We start from the raw sequence: 18,308 nt of genomic DNA on the forward strand, positions 1-18,308 counted from the left end.
ACATAAAGACACACACCTGTATACATACCCAGATCTAGTCCTGGCACACAAACACATATACACCTATTAATGAGCCTATACACGTAAGGCACGGATATGCATATTATTCAGTGACACATACATTTACACCTATATATCCCTCCAAACACACATAAACAGACAAAAAGGCATTTAGAAAAAACAAAACCCCTTGTTCTCTTGTATACACACAGGCATGCCCCCACGGCACATTTCATTCATTCCATTAATTTGAAACTTCCTTGTGACTTCTTCCAAATTCTACCTTGCATCAAATGTCCAGTAGGATCATTTCTCCCTTCAAATTCCCACTCGCAGATATAAGCTGTGGATTTTCTCTCTCCCCTGCAAGCCCGCACGAAGCTGCGCCCTCACCTCCACCGCATTCTAAATGCCTAATTTCCCAAGGTCCCCAAAAGGAGGCGCTCGCTAAATGCTTGGTGGCGAAAGGCGCGTTCCCTAGGGTCCTCTTCCTTCTCCCTCCTCCCCTCCCCCCATCCCAACCCCCAACTCAGGAAAAAGTAAAAGTCAGGAGGGCCGGTCCTAAACGGCCCGGGGCGGCTTGGGGACTGTGGCTGGGGCCACGTGTGCTCGCGGGCTCAGGCGAGGGGGAGGGCTGGAGGAGGGGAGGGGGCCGCCAGCACACGCTCCTCCGCGCTCCGCCTCAGCCCCGCGCCCGCGGCTGGTCACCGACCGGCTTCCCCTCCCGGGACTCAGCCTGCAGCGCGAGGGCGGCTGGAGCTGGGGCTCCGCGTCCCCAGGAGCCCCTCCCCCCCCTCCTTCCGAGAGCCTTCCTACCCCTCCCTTCGTCCCTTTCTCCTCTCCAACTTCTCCTCTCTCCCGCCCCTCCTTGGCCCCTCCTCCTGCCCCCGCCCTCTCCTCCGCCCCCTCCTTTGGGCCTTCCCTCCCCCTGCGCGTCCCCCTCCCTCCCCCTGCGCGTCCCCCTCCCTCCGCGACTCCGCTGCCAGAGCTGAGTCATCGCTCCTGCGCTGCCGGCTGTGACCGGAGAGCAGGCGAGCAGGTAGGGAGGCGTGTGCAGAGGCGGACGCCCTGCGACCCGTCACCACGGTCGAGGCCGAGTCCCGGGAGGGGCCCAGAGAGGGGGACACTGATGACGGCCAGGGCAGTGGCGACGGGTCCCTGTCGAAGGGATCCCCTCTCGCCCTTACAGCAGCCTCTTTGCCACATTTTAAAGGAGCTGCAGGTAGGACGGAATCATAAACTTACACATAAGGTTAGGGTCGCATCCAGGTCAGGCATCGCAAACTAGCGACCCAGGGGCAAATGTGGATTGCTCTCCGAGCTTAATTTGACCCACACAGTGTTGTTGTTTTGTGAGTTAAACTAGTTGCCAGTATTTAAACGTCCTAAGATATTTCTGAGGCTTTGGGGGAGGGGAGGAGAGAGGGAATCAGATTCCCAACTTTTGAAAGATTGAAATATCTGACAGCACAGGGCTCATATTCCCCCCTGACAATAATGGCCTATTGTTGCGTAGGGCAGACCCTTTTAGTAAGGGCATTGCATACCCTAGTTTGCCACAGTCCCCACTACTCCCTACTGGATTTTTTTTTTTACATTACCTGCCAGGTCCCTGATCTAGTGATTCCTGATCTAGTCCATCCCACCCGTTTTTCAGATGGGGATGTGGGGTGGAACGTTTTCCAAAGTCACACAGCATGTGTTCTCAGAGCTGGATGGAATCCTGCTTTTCCTGGCCCACTGATCTTTTCCACCAAACCACTCTGCTGCCTTTGATATGCAGGCTAAGACAGGGAATTGTCTTGTGAAAAGTAGGTCCCAGAAAATGATCTGTGAATCAGAGCGGACCCCAGTGGAAGATCATTTTGGAGCAGTGATTAATTAGAAGAAAGGCCAAACAACTTTGGATTTATTCCTGATGAGGGCAGATCCATCCTAAGGAACTGAGCAGAGGCAGAGTGTACTACAGCCCCATCTTTGAGGCTAGTGGTAGTCTCTCACAGCCTTTCCCTTAGACTCTGGATAGAAGACAAAACTGGGGCAACTGGATGGCTGGAACAGTTGTCAATTCTGGCAAGTTTGTTTATAAGTTGTTTTCAGGCCATTGGGTACCTGGCCTGTGAGATGAGACTGTTGTATAGGACTGCGAAGACAATCTGCGGTTTTGCCTGGCTTATTCTCTAGTTGTTCTACGCCTGTAATGTGCACATAATTCTTGTAAAATGCAGCTTCTGTAGGTCTGGGGTAGAACCCGAGAGCCTTCATTCCTGACAAGCTTCTAGGTAATGCCAGTGCTGAGGATCCCCTGGGCCCTACTTTGAATAGCAAAGCTTGAGACTCTCTATGCTCCTCTTCATTCCTGAAGGTCCTTGCTGCCTGGTAGCCCAGAGGAGGGGCGTGGAGTCCCACAGGCATGGGTGTCAACCACAGCCCACCCTTGACTAGCCAAGTAACCTTGGGCAGGCTGCTTATCTTCTCTAGACCTCAGTTTTCTCATCTGTTCAATTGAAATCAAAGAGTGTTTCCTTCCTTGTAAGGATAAGGAAGGAAGAGTGAGCACGCAGCTCCAGCAGTGTCTCACTTCTGGGAAGCGCTCTGTAATGGTAGCTCTGTTGCGCTTTTTGTTGTTGTTGTTGTGACACATTCTGTATGCCGGCTGGCCCCTTCTTACCCTTCAGTCTCAACTCCTATGTCACTTCCTCAAAGAGGCCTTCACTGATCCCAGATGCCTCTGTATTAAGGATTTAAGAGGATGTATTCCGGTAGAAAGGGGGAGCAGGGGATATCTCTTGAGGCTGCACGTGTGCATAGAGAAGTCACTGTTTTTATTTAGATCATAAGTTTATTTTTGGGCATCTTTTATCTTTCATTTTGGATTGGGGGGGAGGGGTGAGGGCACTAAACACTTCCCTACATATCCTTTCGGGAAAATTAGAAAAAGGCACAGCTTAGCCAAGCAAGCAGGCTGGATTTCCTCTCACACCTGCACCCTCAGCTGGACACTTTTGTGCAGAATATCAACTGTATAACCCTACGTGGCAGCCCTAGTGATAATGCTTCCCCACACTACCTCAAGACCAGCCCTTGTTTGACCCTCCTGTCCGAATGAACTCCCTTTTTATAAACTTTTTTAACTCCATGAAGGTCATCACAGTTGGAATTAGGTATGTGGGGAATTATTTATTTAAAATGTCTCCTCCGCTAGACGCTGTATTCCATCACGGCAAAGACCTTGTCCATCTTGTTTCCAGGTGATAAACCAGTGCCTAGCATGGTGATGGGCACATAGCAGGTGCTCAATAAATATTTTTGGAATGCTTCAGGAGCTTATTGTCTACTAGGAGAGATAGGACTCTTACTGAAACAACTGTGGCATGAGGCAGGATAAGCGCAGTGCTAAATGCATGGTGTGGCCCCCGGAATGAGATGTCACTTTCAGCCGAGGTCCATCTGGAAAGGCCCACAGAAGAGGTGGTGTTTTGGCCATGCCTAACAGGATAGGTAGGTGTTGGTTCATTAGACTGCAATGAGTGGGAGGGTGTTCTTGGCAGTGGGAACAGCAAAAGCAAAGGTGCAGAAGGAGAAAAGTTCAGTGTGTTCCTAAAGCAAGTCACAAACTGTCATCACCAGACTGGCCAAATGTATTATGTGAATTAGCTGCCAATATTTAAAAATTAGGAGATTTCACATCAAGATCCCAATTTCTCAATTCTCATGAAAAATGGGAAGATCCCACCTGGCAGCAGTTGACTGGCACTGAAAAAATACGACTGTCCCTTTAGAAGGTCAGTGCTTGCCCCAGTTTGCCACAGTCCCCACCTTTTCCCATTGCATTCCTGCATACAGCTATCTCCACTCATTTGTGTCCCTTCCTGGCCTGGCTGTGGAGGTGGCAGGTAGAATATTTTGATTAGTACATAGGAATTGTAAGGAAAGAGATGTCAGAAGGGAAAGTTGGGTCAGGTCCTGCAGGCCCTAGAATGCCAGCCTAAGAAGATTGACCAATGTTCACCCTGAAGGAAATGAGAAGCCAGTGAAGGTTTTTGAGAAGGTCCTGGTGGGCTGTAAGGAACATACAGAAGAGACAAAATAACCCAAAGAGGGGGCCTGAAGGCCACGGTTTTCCTAGACGGGGAAGAGCAGGCCTCCTCGGCTGAGTAGTAGGTAACCTAGCCACTCTGCAGGGACTTCACGGTTCTTCAGCCCTGCCCACAGCTCCCCTGACCAAGTCCTGACCTAGAAGGAAGGAGCTTCCTGCCAAGGAGGCTGGTGAAGTTCTGGAAACCAAAGGAACACTGCATGAGGCCTTCAAAGATAAAAAAGGCATGGACCTGTCAGCCTGGGTGTGATGCGGTAGCCTTGCCCAGAGGAGGGAGGAGGGCAAGGACAGAGAGATGGATGGGTACTTCTAAAAGGCAGAATTTTAATCTAAAGTGTTTGGTCCCCGTCACATAGGTGACCTCTAACTTGTTTTTGCTTAGCCTCAAATATTTTCAAAGCACTTTCATTTCTTCTTCTTTTAAAATAATTGTCATTTTCTCCTGTCTGAAAATAATATATCCTCATTAGAAAGAATTTAGAAAATATAGAAAAATAAAGAATAATTACCCGTAATCCAGCTATACAGAGGTAACACTGCTAACGTGTTGATGAATTTCCTTCGGTTGTATTTTTTTTTTCCGAATGTGTTTATCCTTTTTAAAAACAAAGTTTGGGTTAAATTTTATATACAATGGGATGCCTATTTTCACTGGATATAATGCTGTGAATCTTTTACCATAATGTATTAATGCATTCCACCTGTAAATTTTTTTAAAAATGTAATTCTGGAAAGAAAAAATAAATACTATGTTGGTATCCTTTTTCCAGGCTATTAAACATTCTTTGAAAAAGCATTTTGCTTGTTTGTTTCCTTCCATTTTCAAAATACAGTCAAGAACCTGACTTCTTTCATCTTGTGAAACAGGGATTATCACTCCCATTTTACAGAGGAAACTGAGACACAAAGATGAAGTGATCTGCCCACGAGCATGCAGCTAGCAGCTATCTGAAGGCCTTCTGAGTCTAGGTTAGTGCTGTGGTAAGAGGGGTGGGGGTGGGAGGCCGTCCCAATACAATACCCTCTCCCAATACAGTTAATTTTAATAATGCCAGCTGTCCTTTAAATTCTTGGACTCAAGTAAGGCTTTAAACTGGGTGCAGTTAAGGGAGGTAGGTTTTATGCACGATCTGGAAAGTTTGCCTTATTCAGAGGTAAGTTGGTGGCAGGGCTCAGGCAGGCACCCAAGCCAGCTGACTTCTAGGCTAATAATAATAACCAGCCTTTGTCTTTTGGCAAGCACTCTTTAATTCTCGTTAGGTCATTTAATCCTCACACCCAATTTTATGAAGCACTGTTATTTTCACCGATTTAAAAATGAAGAAACAAGCAGCGAGGTGAAGTAAAGATTGCTGCTCAAGCCTGCACAGCCAGTAAGTGGGCAGCGATTTGAGCCCAGGCGGCCTGGTCCCGGGGCAGTACCCGCCATCCATCCTCACACCCTCCCTGCTTTGGGCTGGAAGGATGGAACCAGCAGGGCCGCGGCGACCACCGACAGCTGTGCCTGCCGGGCACAATGGGCCCCACCCACGACTGGAAACGGAAGGCCGGCGGGCCAGCGCGGGGAGTGCGCGGCGGTGCGCTGGGGACGCGCAGGCCGTGCCCGAAAGGACGCGCGGGCCGAGGGGCGCGCGGCGGAGGCCGGGCCGGGGAGGGCGCTCGCGAGGAGGCGGTGCCGGGAACGCCGCTTCCACGGCCGCCAGTTTCCTTAGATTTCCCGAAGTGAGGAAATACAAATAAAAAAGAAAGGATTCTCTGGGGGCGTTCGGTATCCCAGCGGCCAGTGCTTTTTAGTGAAACAAACACCATCAAGAAGGAACAGTGGACTTGGAATCGAGGCCCACCCCGAGCTCTAGTTCTGTCTCTGCCACGATCTGGCTGTGTGGTGGGCTATGCACAGGCTCGGCTCACGGCCACAGAGGCTCGTGAATTTCTCCCTTCTTTGTTCCTTGGGGCCCAGCTCACTTCAGCGCCCAGCCTTCGACCTACCAGCTCCCGCTTGCAGCTGCACGGGGCAGGGGAGTGAGCGCGCTCAAGCTCGAGCAGAGCCGTGCCCTCTCGTGCCGGAAACCTTCACTGGCTCCCCACTCTCCCTGGAATTACATCAAAACTCCTTAGAATGACTGACAAGGCCTGTCTCCATCTGCCCCCAATCTGCCTCCCCAACTCCATTCTCGGCTCCCCTTTCCCCTTTATGTCGAGTTTAGTGATTTTAAAAGCAGAGGCTCAGGAGTTAGGCACCCGGGTTCAAACCTGGAGACTCCCAGTTCCTAGCCGTATCACCTTAGGCAAGTTACTGCACATCACTCAAGTTCCATTTCCTCATCCTTAAAACCGGCAGAAGTAACACCCATTCCGTAGGACTGTGGGAGGATTAAATGAGTCACTTAACATACATATTTCCTGGAAAATAGTAAGCTTACTCTAAGTGCGGGTTGTTACAACAATTCCCAACCCACATTTCTCTACTACCCCTTACTTCCTCAACCTGGTCATACAGGTTCCCAACTGTGTGCCTCCACGTATACCTGAAAAGCATTTTCCTTCCCCCGCTTCCACCCAGTAGGCTCCCACACACCCTTTAAAGCCCTAATCAAATTATAATGCCCCTCTGAGGATTTCTCCATCCTTCTCCCTAGCAGAGTTAAGCGTTCTTGTATTTGCCCCTCACCACTTAACCCAGTGACCAGCTTAACATCACCAGTGATGGGAAAACCAGCTTTATGGCCTATTGATGCAGTCGACTACGCAGCTCTTCCACCCATGAAGTCTTCCTGACAAAGGCGTTGGGCCTAAATCTAATCACTCCTTCAGAGCCAGCTAGAGGGACAGGTAAACACATAAGAAAGCAATCAGACAAATCCAGCATTTACAGTTTGTAAGTTCATAAAACAGTTTATATATCCACTGTTGTGATCTCTTAAAAGTCAATGATATGAAAACAAAACCACGCAAAAGCAAAAGCAATGGGGGAGGGGGTCGTTCTAGACGTGAAGAGACCTATATGTTTAACAATCAAATGTGATATGTGATCCTTGATTGTATCTTGGCTTATTGTTATTATTATTACTATTACTTTTTTTTTTTTTGAGGTACTGGGGCCGGGGGATTGAAGCCAGCACTCAACCACTGAGCCACATTGGCTACCCTGAGTTTTTGTGTTTTTTTTTTTTTTTCATTTGTTTGTTTGTTGTTTGTGTGCACATATGTGTGTGTGTGTGTTTTTAGGAGGCACCAGGAACCAAACCTGGGATCTACCATGTGGGAAGCAGGCGCTCAACCTTTTGAGTCACATCCACTCCGCTTGTTGTTGTTCTTTTGTTTTTTAAGCCAGTAAAAAGAATTTATTTGGGAAATGGGGCAAAGAAGAAAACTTGCTGAGAAATGGGAGAGAAAACATGCCACAATAAATATTGCCTCAAATAGCAGGGCTCCTGAGGGCTCTGGAGACATCCAGACACTACAGGCAGGGCAGACCGCTCAGGAATTTGGTGCCCTGCAAGTGGACCCCACTTTGGAATTTATGCTCCCCAGTTTGACATAGTTGGACTTGGTCATGGTTTCCCTGTGTTTACAGCTCTTCTGCCCCTTCTATTTGAACCTATAGTTAGTACTAGGGTTGACAGGTTTATGTCCAAGAGACTTAAATCTTTGGGCTGTCCATGTACCAGTTGGGCCCTGAATCTCAACAGAGTTGCAACACCTACTCTCCAGTTCATTGGACTCATCCAGGACAACTAACAAGGAAATGATGATGGACAACGACCATCCCAAGGAACCAAGAGAGTCTGCATCTGCAAGCAAGATAGTCCCATCCATCTGTCCCACGGGATCTAAGCCTCCTCTCAATTAGAGGTGGAGTGAGCATCACCATCTCAGAATCCTCAGGATTAGGGAATGACTGTTATTCTACTATAGACTTATTGTTATTCTAGCAATGGAAGAACTTTTATCATTGATGTAGAGGCAGTGACCTCCAGAGTTTCTGAGGGGAGGAAGAGGGAAAAAGAGGTGTAATATGGGGGCATTTTCGGGACATTGGAATTGTCCTAAATGACATTGCAGTGACTGATACAGGCCATTTTATATCTTGTCATAACTTACAACACTGTGTGGGAGAGAGTTTAAACTGTAATGTAAACTATAATCCACACTTAATGGCAATGCTCCAATATATGTTCACCAGTTGTAACAAATGTACCACACCAATGAAAGATGTTTTTAATGTGGGAAAGTGTGGGGAAGGTAGGGAGTGAGTCATATGAGAATCCCCTAATTTTTTGTGTAATATTTATGTAATCTAAGTATCTATTTAAAAAAATTTTAAAAAAGAAAGACAGAAAGAAGGAAAGATGGATATACACACCAAGATCTGGTGCGGGCTCCGCTAGACAGAGAGAACCCCTTGCTGTTTTGTTTTATTGTTTTTAGGAGGCACCGGGAACCAAACCCGGGGAAACAGGCACTCAGCTGCTTGAGGCACATCTGCTCCCAGTTTATTAAATTTTAAAACATTTTTAAAAGCGATAAAAAACCTTTTTTTTAGACAATGGAGGAAATTTGGATATAAACTGGATGTTAGGTGACATGAGGTCATAATTGTTAATTTTATAAGGTGTGGTGTGTTTTGATTGTGTAGGAAACCGCGCTTGTTTTATAGAAATGCATGCTGAATGCTTACTGCTGAAGTGTTAGAATATTTATAATTAACTTTGAAATGGTTCAGTAACAAATTTTATAAATAATGAGATGAAGTAAACATGGCAAAATGTTGACAGTTGTTGAATTATATGTCAATACATAGGTATTTAGTGTACTCTTCTTTCTGCTTTCTGTATGTTTCAACATTTTCATAATGAAAGCTTTTAAAAATTGTTCCTTCTTCAGGGCTCCCATAGCAGTTTTTTGGACCTCTGCTAAAGCATGAGTCACAATATTCTGAGGTGGTTGATGTATGCCAATGAGTCTTCCCACTCAGGTTGCAGAGTCCAAGCTCCCGGAAGGCAGGGTTCAGGTCTGGATCCACTATATGTCTCTCAGAGTGCCCAGTACACAGTAAGTGCTCCAGAAACTTGTCTTGTCTTAGTCGAGTACTTGTTTTAGCGCTTAACTTTGCCGTATTAGGAGCCCCTCAAAAGCAAAAGAAGGAAAACCCATGTCCACACAAAAACTTGCATCCATAGCCTTGCAATGGAATATTATTCAGCCATAAAAAGAAATGAAGTCCTGATACATGCTACAATGCGGATGAACCTCAAAAACATTATGCTGAGTGAAAGAAGCCAGTCACAAAAGGCTACATATTATATGATTCCATTTATATGAAATACCCAGACTAGGCACAGAAAGTACATTTGTGATTCCTTAGGGCAGGGAGGACTGGCAGGTTGATAGCTAAAAGGTACAGGGTTTCATTGTGAGGTGATTAAAATGTTCTAAAATTGATGTTATGATGGTAGCACAGTTCTGTAAATATACTCAAAAAACAACTGGAATTGTACACTTTAAATGGGTGAATTAGATGGTAAGTGAATTTTATGTATCAATAAAAGCTGTAGGAAAAAGACAAAGGAAATAATCTTATTTACCAATTAATCTGCCCATGCTGGTTGAGCAAATGAAATGAATTCATGAATGGCTCTTTCCCTTGCAGTTGACAGAAATCTGCTACATTTCCAAAGTTCAAAATGAATTTCTTTAACAATCTCATCGGAGTGCTCGCTCCTAGGGCCCAGAAATCTATTAGTATTCTAATAAGAAACATGATAAATCACTAAATAATTCTTGAGGTTGCCAATGTACTCCAGAAAAAGAGAGAAATGCATAGACGATTTCTTCCAGATACAAACTTGGGGGAATACAGAGTGAGAGGCTGCCAAGATGTTCTGTCTGGAAAAGGGCCCCTGAGATCTCACTGTAGTCTGTTTCTACTTGTAAAACTTGATTAATTTATATTTGGGCTTATCTGACAATTCCTAGTTGGTTGATTGGTTTTTTCCCTTGCTGTGGTTGTTTAGAAGGACTGTTGTAATGAAAATTCCAGAATAAAATAACCAGTGAGTTTCTGTGGAAATGCCTTCATTGAGGAGGAGTCCAAAACAAAATGCTGGTTCCTGGGCATCGTCTCTGGATATTCAGATTCAGTAGGATTAGGGTGGGGACAGAGAATCCTCCCTTTTTAATAAAGCAGCTGAGGTGTTTCTGATACAGGGGGAAATTGACCATACAAGAAACCTAACCTAAATGAAGAACAGACAGGAGGAATGGAAACGTGTATATTAGCTCAGGTAGAAAAACAGGTTTGCTCCAATTCCTGTCGTTGTTACTTGTCCGACAGAGTTGGTGTTTGTTTGTTCTCACTGCCCTTGCCACCAGGCCCGTGGGGAGATTTGCAACCTGCAGTGGATATTTGTTTGTTTTGCTGATCCCACAACATTCTTCCTTCTGGTAATATACCTATCTCTTGCTTGGGGAAACTCTTCTCCCCTTCTCGTGCAGGTAATTCAGGTGAAGCTAATTCCAGGTGGCCATGCGCCCATGTGACCCTGTGACTCAGCCTTGCCAGTCAGAACCTTGCATCCTCTGGCCACAGTGGTTGGTTCAGGAATGGTGACTCAGTTACAGCCAATGAGACTCAATTTAGGGGTTTTGTCTGAACTTTGGGGAAGAAAGAAACTCTCTTTTGCGGGTGATAGCTGAAGGAGGATAGGCTGCAAGGCGCCATGGGTGTGGGAAAGACCCCGTAAGACTGGAGCTCACACAGAAGACAGCAGTGGGGAGCAGTGGAGACAGGGAGGGGACGTCTTCTGATGACATCGCTGGAGCCCCTGGACCCAGCTGTGCGCAAAGCAAAGCTACCTTCTGGACGTGTGGGCCATGTGGGCCCACTTTTGCCTAAGTCGGTGTGAGCTGGGTCTGTGTCACTCAGGTGGGTCCCTCCCTTTTGCCCACACTCTGACCAGGCTGGGCCCAGGAGGTGCCATGGTTAAGCCCATCACCCATCACCAGGGCCCACCCCGAAGAGCTCCTCCCGGCAGACGGCCCTTGAGGCAATCGAGTATTGAGAGCAACAGCAGCCACTGGGCTAGCGCTCCTGAGCGCAGTGCCGGCTGGCCCTGCCCTGGGGTCCACACACATCTATTAACTCATTTTGTTCTATAACAGCTCTGCGAAATGGGCTCCCTTATTAACTCCAGGCGCTTCCTCTACCCCCAGGCTGAAAGTCTCAAATGGCCTAATGGAGGGAAAGGGGAAGTCCCAATCAACCCGCAGATGAGCCTGCTTCCTCCTCCATTTTGTCTCTTGTAAATGAACGCAGACTTGCTAGGAGACAGATGCGAAGAACAGCTGAGGCAGGACGAGCAAACCATCGTTCCCACACTCTCCCGTAGCTCTCTGAGCCCCCTGAAGTTAAGAACCTAAGGCCGGGCCTCTGGGCCCTGGGAATGGGCCCAGCACTCAGGGCAGTCAGGCCTTGGAGGTCGGTGGGTGGAGAGATCACCGGGCATGGCCACCTTTGTGCTCATCTACACATTCAGCAAACAGGCATTCGGTGCCAGCTACCTGCCCGGCATCACTCGAGGCACCGGGAAATGCACTGGGGGCCGTGCCTCTTCCCAGTGAACTGAGGCCTTGTTAGGGTGGCACACGTGAAACAAATAATCGCACATATAATTATTAATGAATTGCATTACAAGTATGATAAGCACAGTGAAGGAAAATTCAGGCTGTTATGGGGTTGTGCAAGAGGGTTATCTAAACTGGCTGGCTGATAAGCACCTTTGTTCATGTGACAGGCATTTATTGATTGACCACTCAGTGCCAGGCACTGTGCTAGCTGGGGAAAGAATGGGGAATCAGCACAGCCCCTGCCCTCAGGGAGCTCACACAGCAATACACCATCCCACTGCCTGTCCCCCGGACCTGCAGCCTGAGAAGAGCTGCAAGTTAGCCGCTCTGGCATCTGCTTGAAAGAACACCTCCAACTCCTGCTGCCACAGGAGAAGCAAAACATATATAACTGATGCTATTTGTCTCTCATTGGTCTTACCATGTCTTCCCCTGACACTCAATGGCTTTTACTCTCTAGGGTTGGGAAATGGGATCAAATGACCACTGGGCCTGCTGAGAGTGCTTCGTTAGGCTCTGTAGACATCTTTGGTAAAAAAAAAAAAAAAATCCATGTGATCTTATTGGCAGAAAAGGAAGGAACTGGGTTTTGAAACTCTTTGGGCCTGGTGGCTCCTGGGTGCTAGGGACAGGGGCTGGTTTTGAGGGCAGGCCTCATAGTTTCTGGCTACCTGGCCCCAAGGGTGCACACTAGAGTGTGGTGCCAAGCTCGCCAGGGGGAACCTTCTGGATGGCTTTATTATTCCAGCAGAGGATGCCTTGACCCCAGCAGCTGGGGACAGTCAGCAGGACTGCAGAGCTGAAGAAGGGGTTCTCGCCAGCAGAGGCAAGTGAATGGGTAAATTCAGACTTAGGAGATAGGGCTGGGTCCTCCTTAGGGCCAGCCTCCCTGGAGGAAACAGCAGACAGAATCACTTTGTCCCTTGGGCCCTGATCCAGGCCTGAAATGGGAGAGCATGGCGAGAAGTGGGGATGAAGGAGCGGCCTCTGACTGTACCGCCACTGGCCTGAAATGCTCTGGGCGAGGAGTGCAATCGACTCATTTCTGTATCTCTTCAGCCTGATGTCCCGAGACTGGCTTCTGACATCACCATCATCATCGTAGCTACCATATATTGAGGACCAACTTTATGCCAGGCATTTGTCAGTGTAACCCTCCCGACAGCCCACGATTATCCTCGTTTATAGGAACTTGAGACTCAGAGAGTGGTAGAGCAGGATCCGTACAGATTATAGAACGATGCGTGGTACCCGGTACTGTCTCAGCGAGGGCCTCCGTCTGCAGAGGGAAGGCGGCGAGGAGTCCTTTGCATTCACAGTTCACAGAAAGCATTTGCACGAAAACCTGCTTGGGTGAGGCCTTGGGACAGAAAGCAACTAACTGACCTTGGACAAGCCTTTAACTTGATATAGAGCCTTGGCCATCCTGGATCTAACAAGTGTGGATTTAACTATTTGAGAGCAACCTAGAATGCAGCTTTTTCTCCTTTTTGCTAAGGATTTCTTTATACCAGGGATTCTTAACCTTTTTTGTTCCACGGACCCCTTTGCCAGTCAGGTGAAAACCATGGACCCCTTAGTAAGTCCACCCCATGCTGTGTATTGTTTAATAAATATATCACACCTGAACCAACATAGCCACACAAGAGTAATGTTATCTTTTTTTAAATTTTCAATTCAAGCTCATGGACCCCTTGTTAAAAACCCCTGCTTTATACCAACAATAATAAGAATAAATAACTGATGTATTGAGGTCTGATTTCTCTCTAGTCCTTGGGTCAAGTGCTTTATGTGTATCATTTCATTTAACTGCACATCAATTAATGAAGTAAGTGTTATTATTTTTCTGAAGAGAGAGACATTATAAAACTTGGCCAAGTTGCAGTTAGTGAGTTACAGAGCCAGGATTCAGACTCAAGGATATATGGTTCCAAGATTTCCTGATTCTGCTGAGCATCTAGAGACCTGGCTCAATTCCTGGTCCCTCCACAAACCAACTATGTGCCTTTGGCAAGTCATCTAACTTCTCTGGGCCTCAACTTGCACATCTGTAAAATGGGGGAGATTAGGCTAGATGATATGTCAGGCCCTCTCCAGCCCTGACATGTAGACTTTGAAACCCTGGAGGGACATCACCTCTATATCCCCAGTGCTTAGCAGAGGGTCTGGAGAAGAGGAGGTACTAGGTCAACCATCAGTTGGCTAAACTGGCCCTGATGGGGCCCCAGTTTTTAGCTCCACATGAAGCTGCCACTTAGAAATCTCTGCATTTCTTTATTTCTTAGCCCTCCCTGCTCTTATTGCCCAAATTTCAAAGATACCATGATTTATCAATTTGGGTTATTTTCAATTCTCTCTTTTTTTTTGAACAAATGCTTCTGTGTGTTTCTTAGTGGGCTACAATTTCACTTGGGTGTATTTATATATATCCAGAAATGGAGATTTTTGGCTCATGGGATATAAGCAAATTGCTCTCAAAAGCTGTTATAAGAGGGAGCGGCTGTGGCTCAAGCAGTTGAGCGCCTGCTTCCCACAGGGGAGGTCCTGAGTTTGGTTCCCTGTGCCTCCTAAACAAAAACAAACAGCAAGCAAAATGAATGAAAAACCCAAGTTAGGAGAGCCAGTGTGATTTAGTGGGTAAGCGTCAGCTTTCCACTTATGAGTTCCCAAGTTCAATCCCTGGCCCCTGGGACCTGAAAAAAAAAACCTATTGTAGGCATTTCCCTTTTCCCCATATCCTTTCCAGAATTTGGGTTTGTCAGAATTTTTAAATGTTGTCAGTTGATGGAGTAAAATGGTATAAATATATATATATATATAATTTTTCATAATGGAAGATTTCAAATATTTAAAATAGGAGGGAGAATAATATAATGAACCTCTGCCTATTACCCACCTACAACAATTAGCAACTCCTTACCAATCTTGTTCCCTTTATATTTCTCCCACCTATCATCTTCAAGCAAATCCCAGACATCATACCATTTCATCTGTAAATATTTCAGCATATATCTCTAAAATATAGGCTTCCTTTTTTAAACATAACCATAATACTTAGTCACACACACATCTAAAATCAAAAATAATCCTTAATATCATCAAAGTTTTGAGACAGTGTTCACATTCATCCAGTTACACTATAATGCTTTTTCTTTTATACTTTGAATCAGGATTCAAACAAGATCCTCATATTGTGATTAATATTTCTTGAATTTCTTTTAATCTGCATGTGTCCCCTCCATCTCCTTTTAAAAATTAAAAAAAAAAAAATCTTGAAATTCATTTGTGAAGAATTCAGGTTGATTATCTAGTTAAAGTTTCCCCTAGTTTGGATTTTGCTTATCGTATCCCCATGGTGTCATAGCATGTGTTCCTCAGTTCCCTGTATTACCTATAAATTGATAATGAGATCAAGACAGGGGTTGTCAAATAATGGTCCCTGGGGCAAATCTGGCCTCCCACCTGTTTTTGTAAATAGGGTTTTATTGGAACATAACCACACCAATTTGTTTATCTATTGTCTATGGCTACTTTTGTGCTACAACAACAGAGCTGAGTAGTTGGAAAAGAAATTGTGTAGCCCATTGGCATCTAAAATATCTAATTCTTGTCCTTTAGGGAGAAAGTTTGTCAACCCATGCTCTAAAGTCTTGATCAGATTTCTGCTAGATTTTGTGGGATGATTTCTACATAGGAGGTGGTGCTTAATTCCATCACAGGGCCTATTATGGCTAATCATTTCTCTTTTTGTAATATTATCAGCTAGGTCAATTTATTTCATAAGGAGCTGTGAAACAGTAATATTCCAAGTCAATTCTTCCTCATCCCTTTTTAAATTATTTGCTGCAATGTTTCTATAAAAAGCAACTTCCTTCTCATCTACTATTTGGTTGCCCTGTGGCACAATTCTTACAGGAAAGACAGAATAAATACTTAATTGTTTCCCTTTATTCACCAGTTTTCAAAATAGTGAGTTGATTTCCTAGTATTTTCCAATGATGATCACTGAGTGTTTTGTTTTTTCTTTGTTTATTTTTAAAGTGTCACTGTGAACTTGTAAATTTAAATAGATTTGATGTTTTTCAACCCATTGTAGTTATTTTCTTTATTGAGCTTCAAAGTGTCCTGACATTGGCCAGTGTAAGAAATCTCTTCATGTTGTCTTCTGAGTCCCTTTGACATGATTCTTGCTTCCTCGATCTGTGGTATTAAAAGATTGTCTAGAATGGAGAATTATTGTTTAATGGCACAGAATTTCTCTTTGGGGTGATATTATTAGAAATATTTTGGTAAAGGATGGTGATGATGGAAGCACAAAATTGTAAATGTAATTAACACCACTGAATTGTATACTTGAAAGTGGTTCAAATGGGAAATTTTATGTTATAAATGTTACCACAATAAAATTTTTTTTAAAAGATAAAGGGAAGTAGATGTGACTTAAGCAACTGGACTTCTACCAGTTGAACCTGGGAGGTCAAGGGTTCAATTCCCAGTGCCTCCTGGAGAAAGCGAGCTGGCACAGAGGGCAACACGGAGAGCTGATGCAACAAAAAAGACACAAAGAGGAAAGTCAATGAGAGACATTGTAAACCAGGATGCTGAGGTGGTTCAGGTGACTGAGTGCCTCTCTTCCACATGGGAGGTCCTAGGTTCAGTTCCCAGTGCCTCCTAAAGAGAAAAGAAGCAGACACAGAAAGCACACAGAGAACACACAAACAATGGGTGTGTGTGTGTGTGTGGAGAATAAATAAAATTAATTTTTTTAAAGATAGGCTAGGTACATATTGTACACTTTCTGCCCCAAAATGGGAATTAGCTATTTATTTTTTTCAAGGAACCCTGATTCTTTTTAGTGGGAATAGTATTTAGAGACCATGGTCTGGGCACTAAAGGTGCTCACTGCCATTGGGTTGGTCTTCATTTCTAGGTCTGAAAACAATAGACAGAGGTAGGAAATATGGATGATTGGTTGGTTTTCAGACAAGCTACATCAAAAATTCATTCTGATGTTAATGTGGGGAAATGTGGGAGGTGTGAGAAGCAGGGCATATGGGAATCCCCTATATATACATATTCTCTGTAATATTTATGTAATCAAAGTATCTTTGAAAAAATTAAAAAGTAAGAAAAAATAAAATAAAAAATAAAATAATTCATACTGAAACCTCCAATTCAAATTCAGGACTACAATTTTTACTTTCATCTTTCTTCTGTATCTCCTTTCACCCACACCATGAATCCTGGTTCTCAGCAACACCAACAAAGTAACTCATTTGCTTTATCCCACACTACACATCCAACGGTCTCAGCATAACAATACCAGCTCTGCCACTAACAACATGATGCCTGACAATATGACGTCTGAAAAGAGGCAGACCTTTCTTAAAAACAGAGTAGGAAATTTTAAAAATGAAAGTAGAAAGGACCTCAGCAGGAAGGGTCTGACTCCATGTGATTGTGTTACAGTTTGCATTACTGCTGGAATTTAAAATAATATATTCTGTTGGTAAGTTTTGTGCTTCAGTGCAGTAAACTCTGAAAATCACAGTCTTTGCCCTCTGGGAGTTTTCACACATCTAGAGGATAGAGGAAACATGAGGCCATAGCAGTGTAGGCTAGTGGAATAATTGTTAGGTTGGGAATGGAGTATGCAAGTAGGCTCCATGCTTCAGTTTCCCTCTCTAACACACGAGGATAAAGAAAGGAAGGAGGAATTTCCAAGAGGGCTGTGGGATCCTGAAGAAATCAGATCACCTCTCTGAACAGCTTCCTTACAATTAAAAAAAAAAATGCAGGGGTAGGGTCCAGTCCATTGGACTATGCTCTAGCCACAGCCACTTTCTGTTTCCAAATACCTTGAGCTTGTTTTCCTGCCTCAGGGCCTTTGTACTTGCGTTACCTGTGCCTGGGGCACTTTGCTCTAGCTCTGTAAATGACTGGTTTCATTTTCATCGTTCCAGTTTCAGGTCCACTGTCACCTCCTCAGAGAGAGCCTCCCTAACCACATCATCTAAAATAGTTATCCTCCCTACTTTATCATCTCAGCCTATTTCATTTATTCTTGGAACTAATATTTATCTAATCTGTTTACTTATTTATATTTACCTCCCCACTGTCTAGAATGTAAACTCAAGGAGAGCAGGGTCCTTGACTTTTTTGTTCACTGAACTAAAACAGAGCCTGGCACATAATAGTGAGAATAACAATGCCTGCTGAGTGAGTGGATGGGGTAGATAATCTCCCAAATCCCTTTCTGCTCTAATTCTAAGTGTGTACACTCAACCTAGTGAGTGCAGACGCACATACAAGCACGATGGTACCATTATACAGATGCGGAAATTGAGGCAGTGAAGGACCTGTCAAGGGCTTCACAGAGAGGGCGGTGTAGCCCAGCCAGCGCCCGCGCTCCCCGCTCCCCGTTTAGCACTGTGTGGGAAGGCAAACGCAGGAGAGCCAGGGCGGCTCCTTACGCCGTCCCACTCTGTCAGCCTTCCTCCCGAGAGCTGTGTGCATGGACAAGCCCCTTCATCCAAGGACCAGCGTCTCCATCCAAAAGGGAAAACACCAATAACACTGG

The 18,308-nt window shown here is 45.3% G+C and overlaps 1 long non-coding RNA gene across 5 annotated transcripts; it reads left to right on the forward strand.

The window, feature by feature from the left end:
- The first annotated feature begins 971 nt into the window (after positions 1-971).
- Positions 972-14,564, forward strand: LOC111761685 (uncharacterized). 5 transcript variants are annotated; one of them, XR_011646974.1, is made up of 3 exons: positions 972-1,039; positions 4,933-5,068; positions 7,328-14,563. It is a non-coding gene; the product is annotated as an uncharacterized lncRNA (long non-coding RNA). The 5 variants fall into 5 exon arrangements; XR_011646975.1 differs by having other exon boundaries at positions 991-1,039; positions 4,967-5,068; XR_011646976.1 differs by having other exon boundaries at positions 1,002-1,222; positions 4,967-5,068; positions 6,742-14,564.
- Positions 14,565-18,308: the final 3,744 nt, after the last annotated feature.

This window comes from Dasypus novemcinctus, chromosome 2 (genome assembly GCF_030445035.2).
Source record: "Dasypus novemcinctus isolate mDasNov1 chromosome 2, mDasNov1.1.hap2, whole genome shotgun sequence".
Lineage (NCBI taxonomy): Eukaryota > Metazoa > Chordata > Mammalia > Cingulata > Dasypodidae > Dasypus > Dasypus novemcinctus.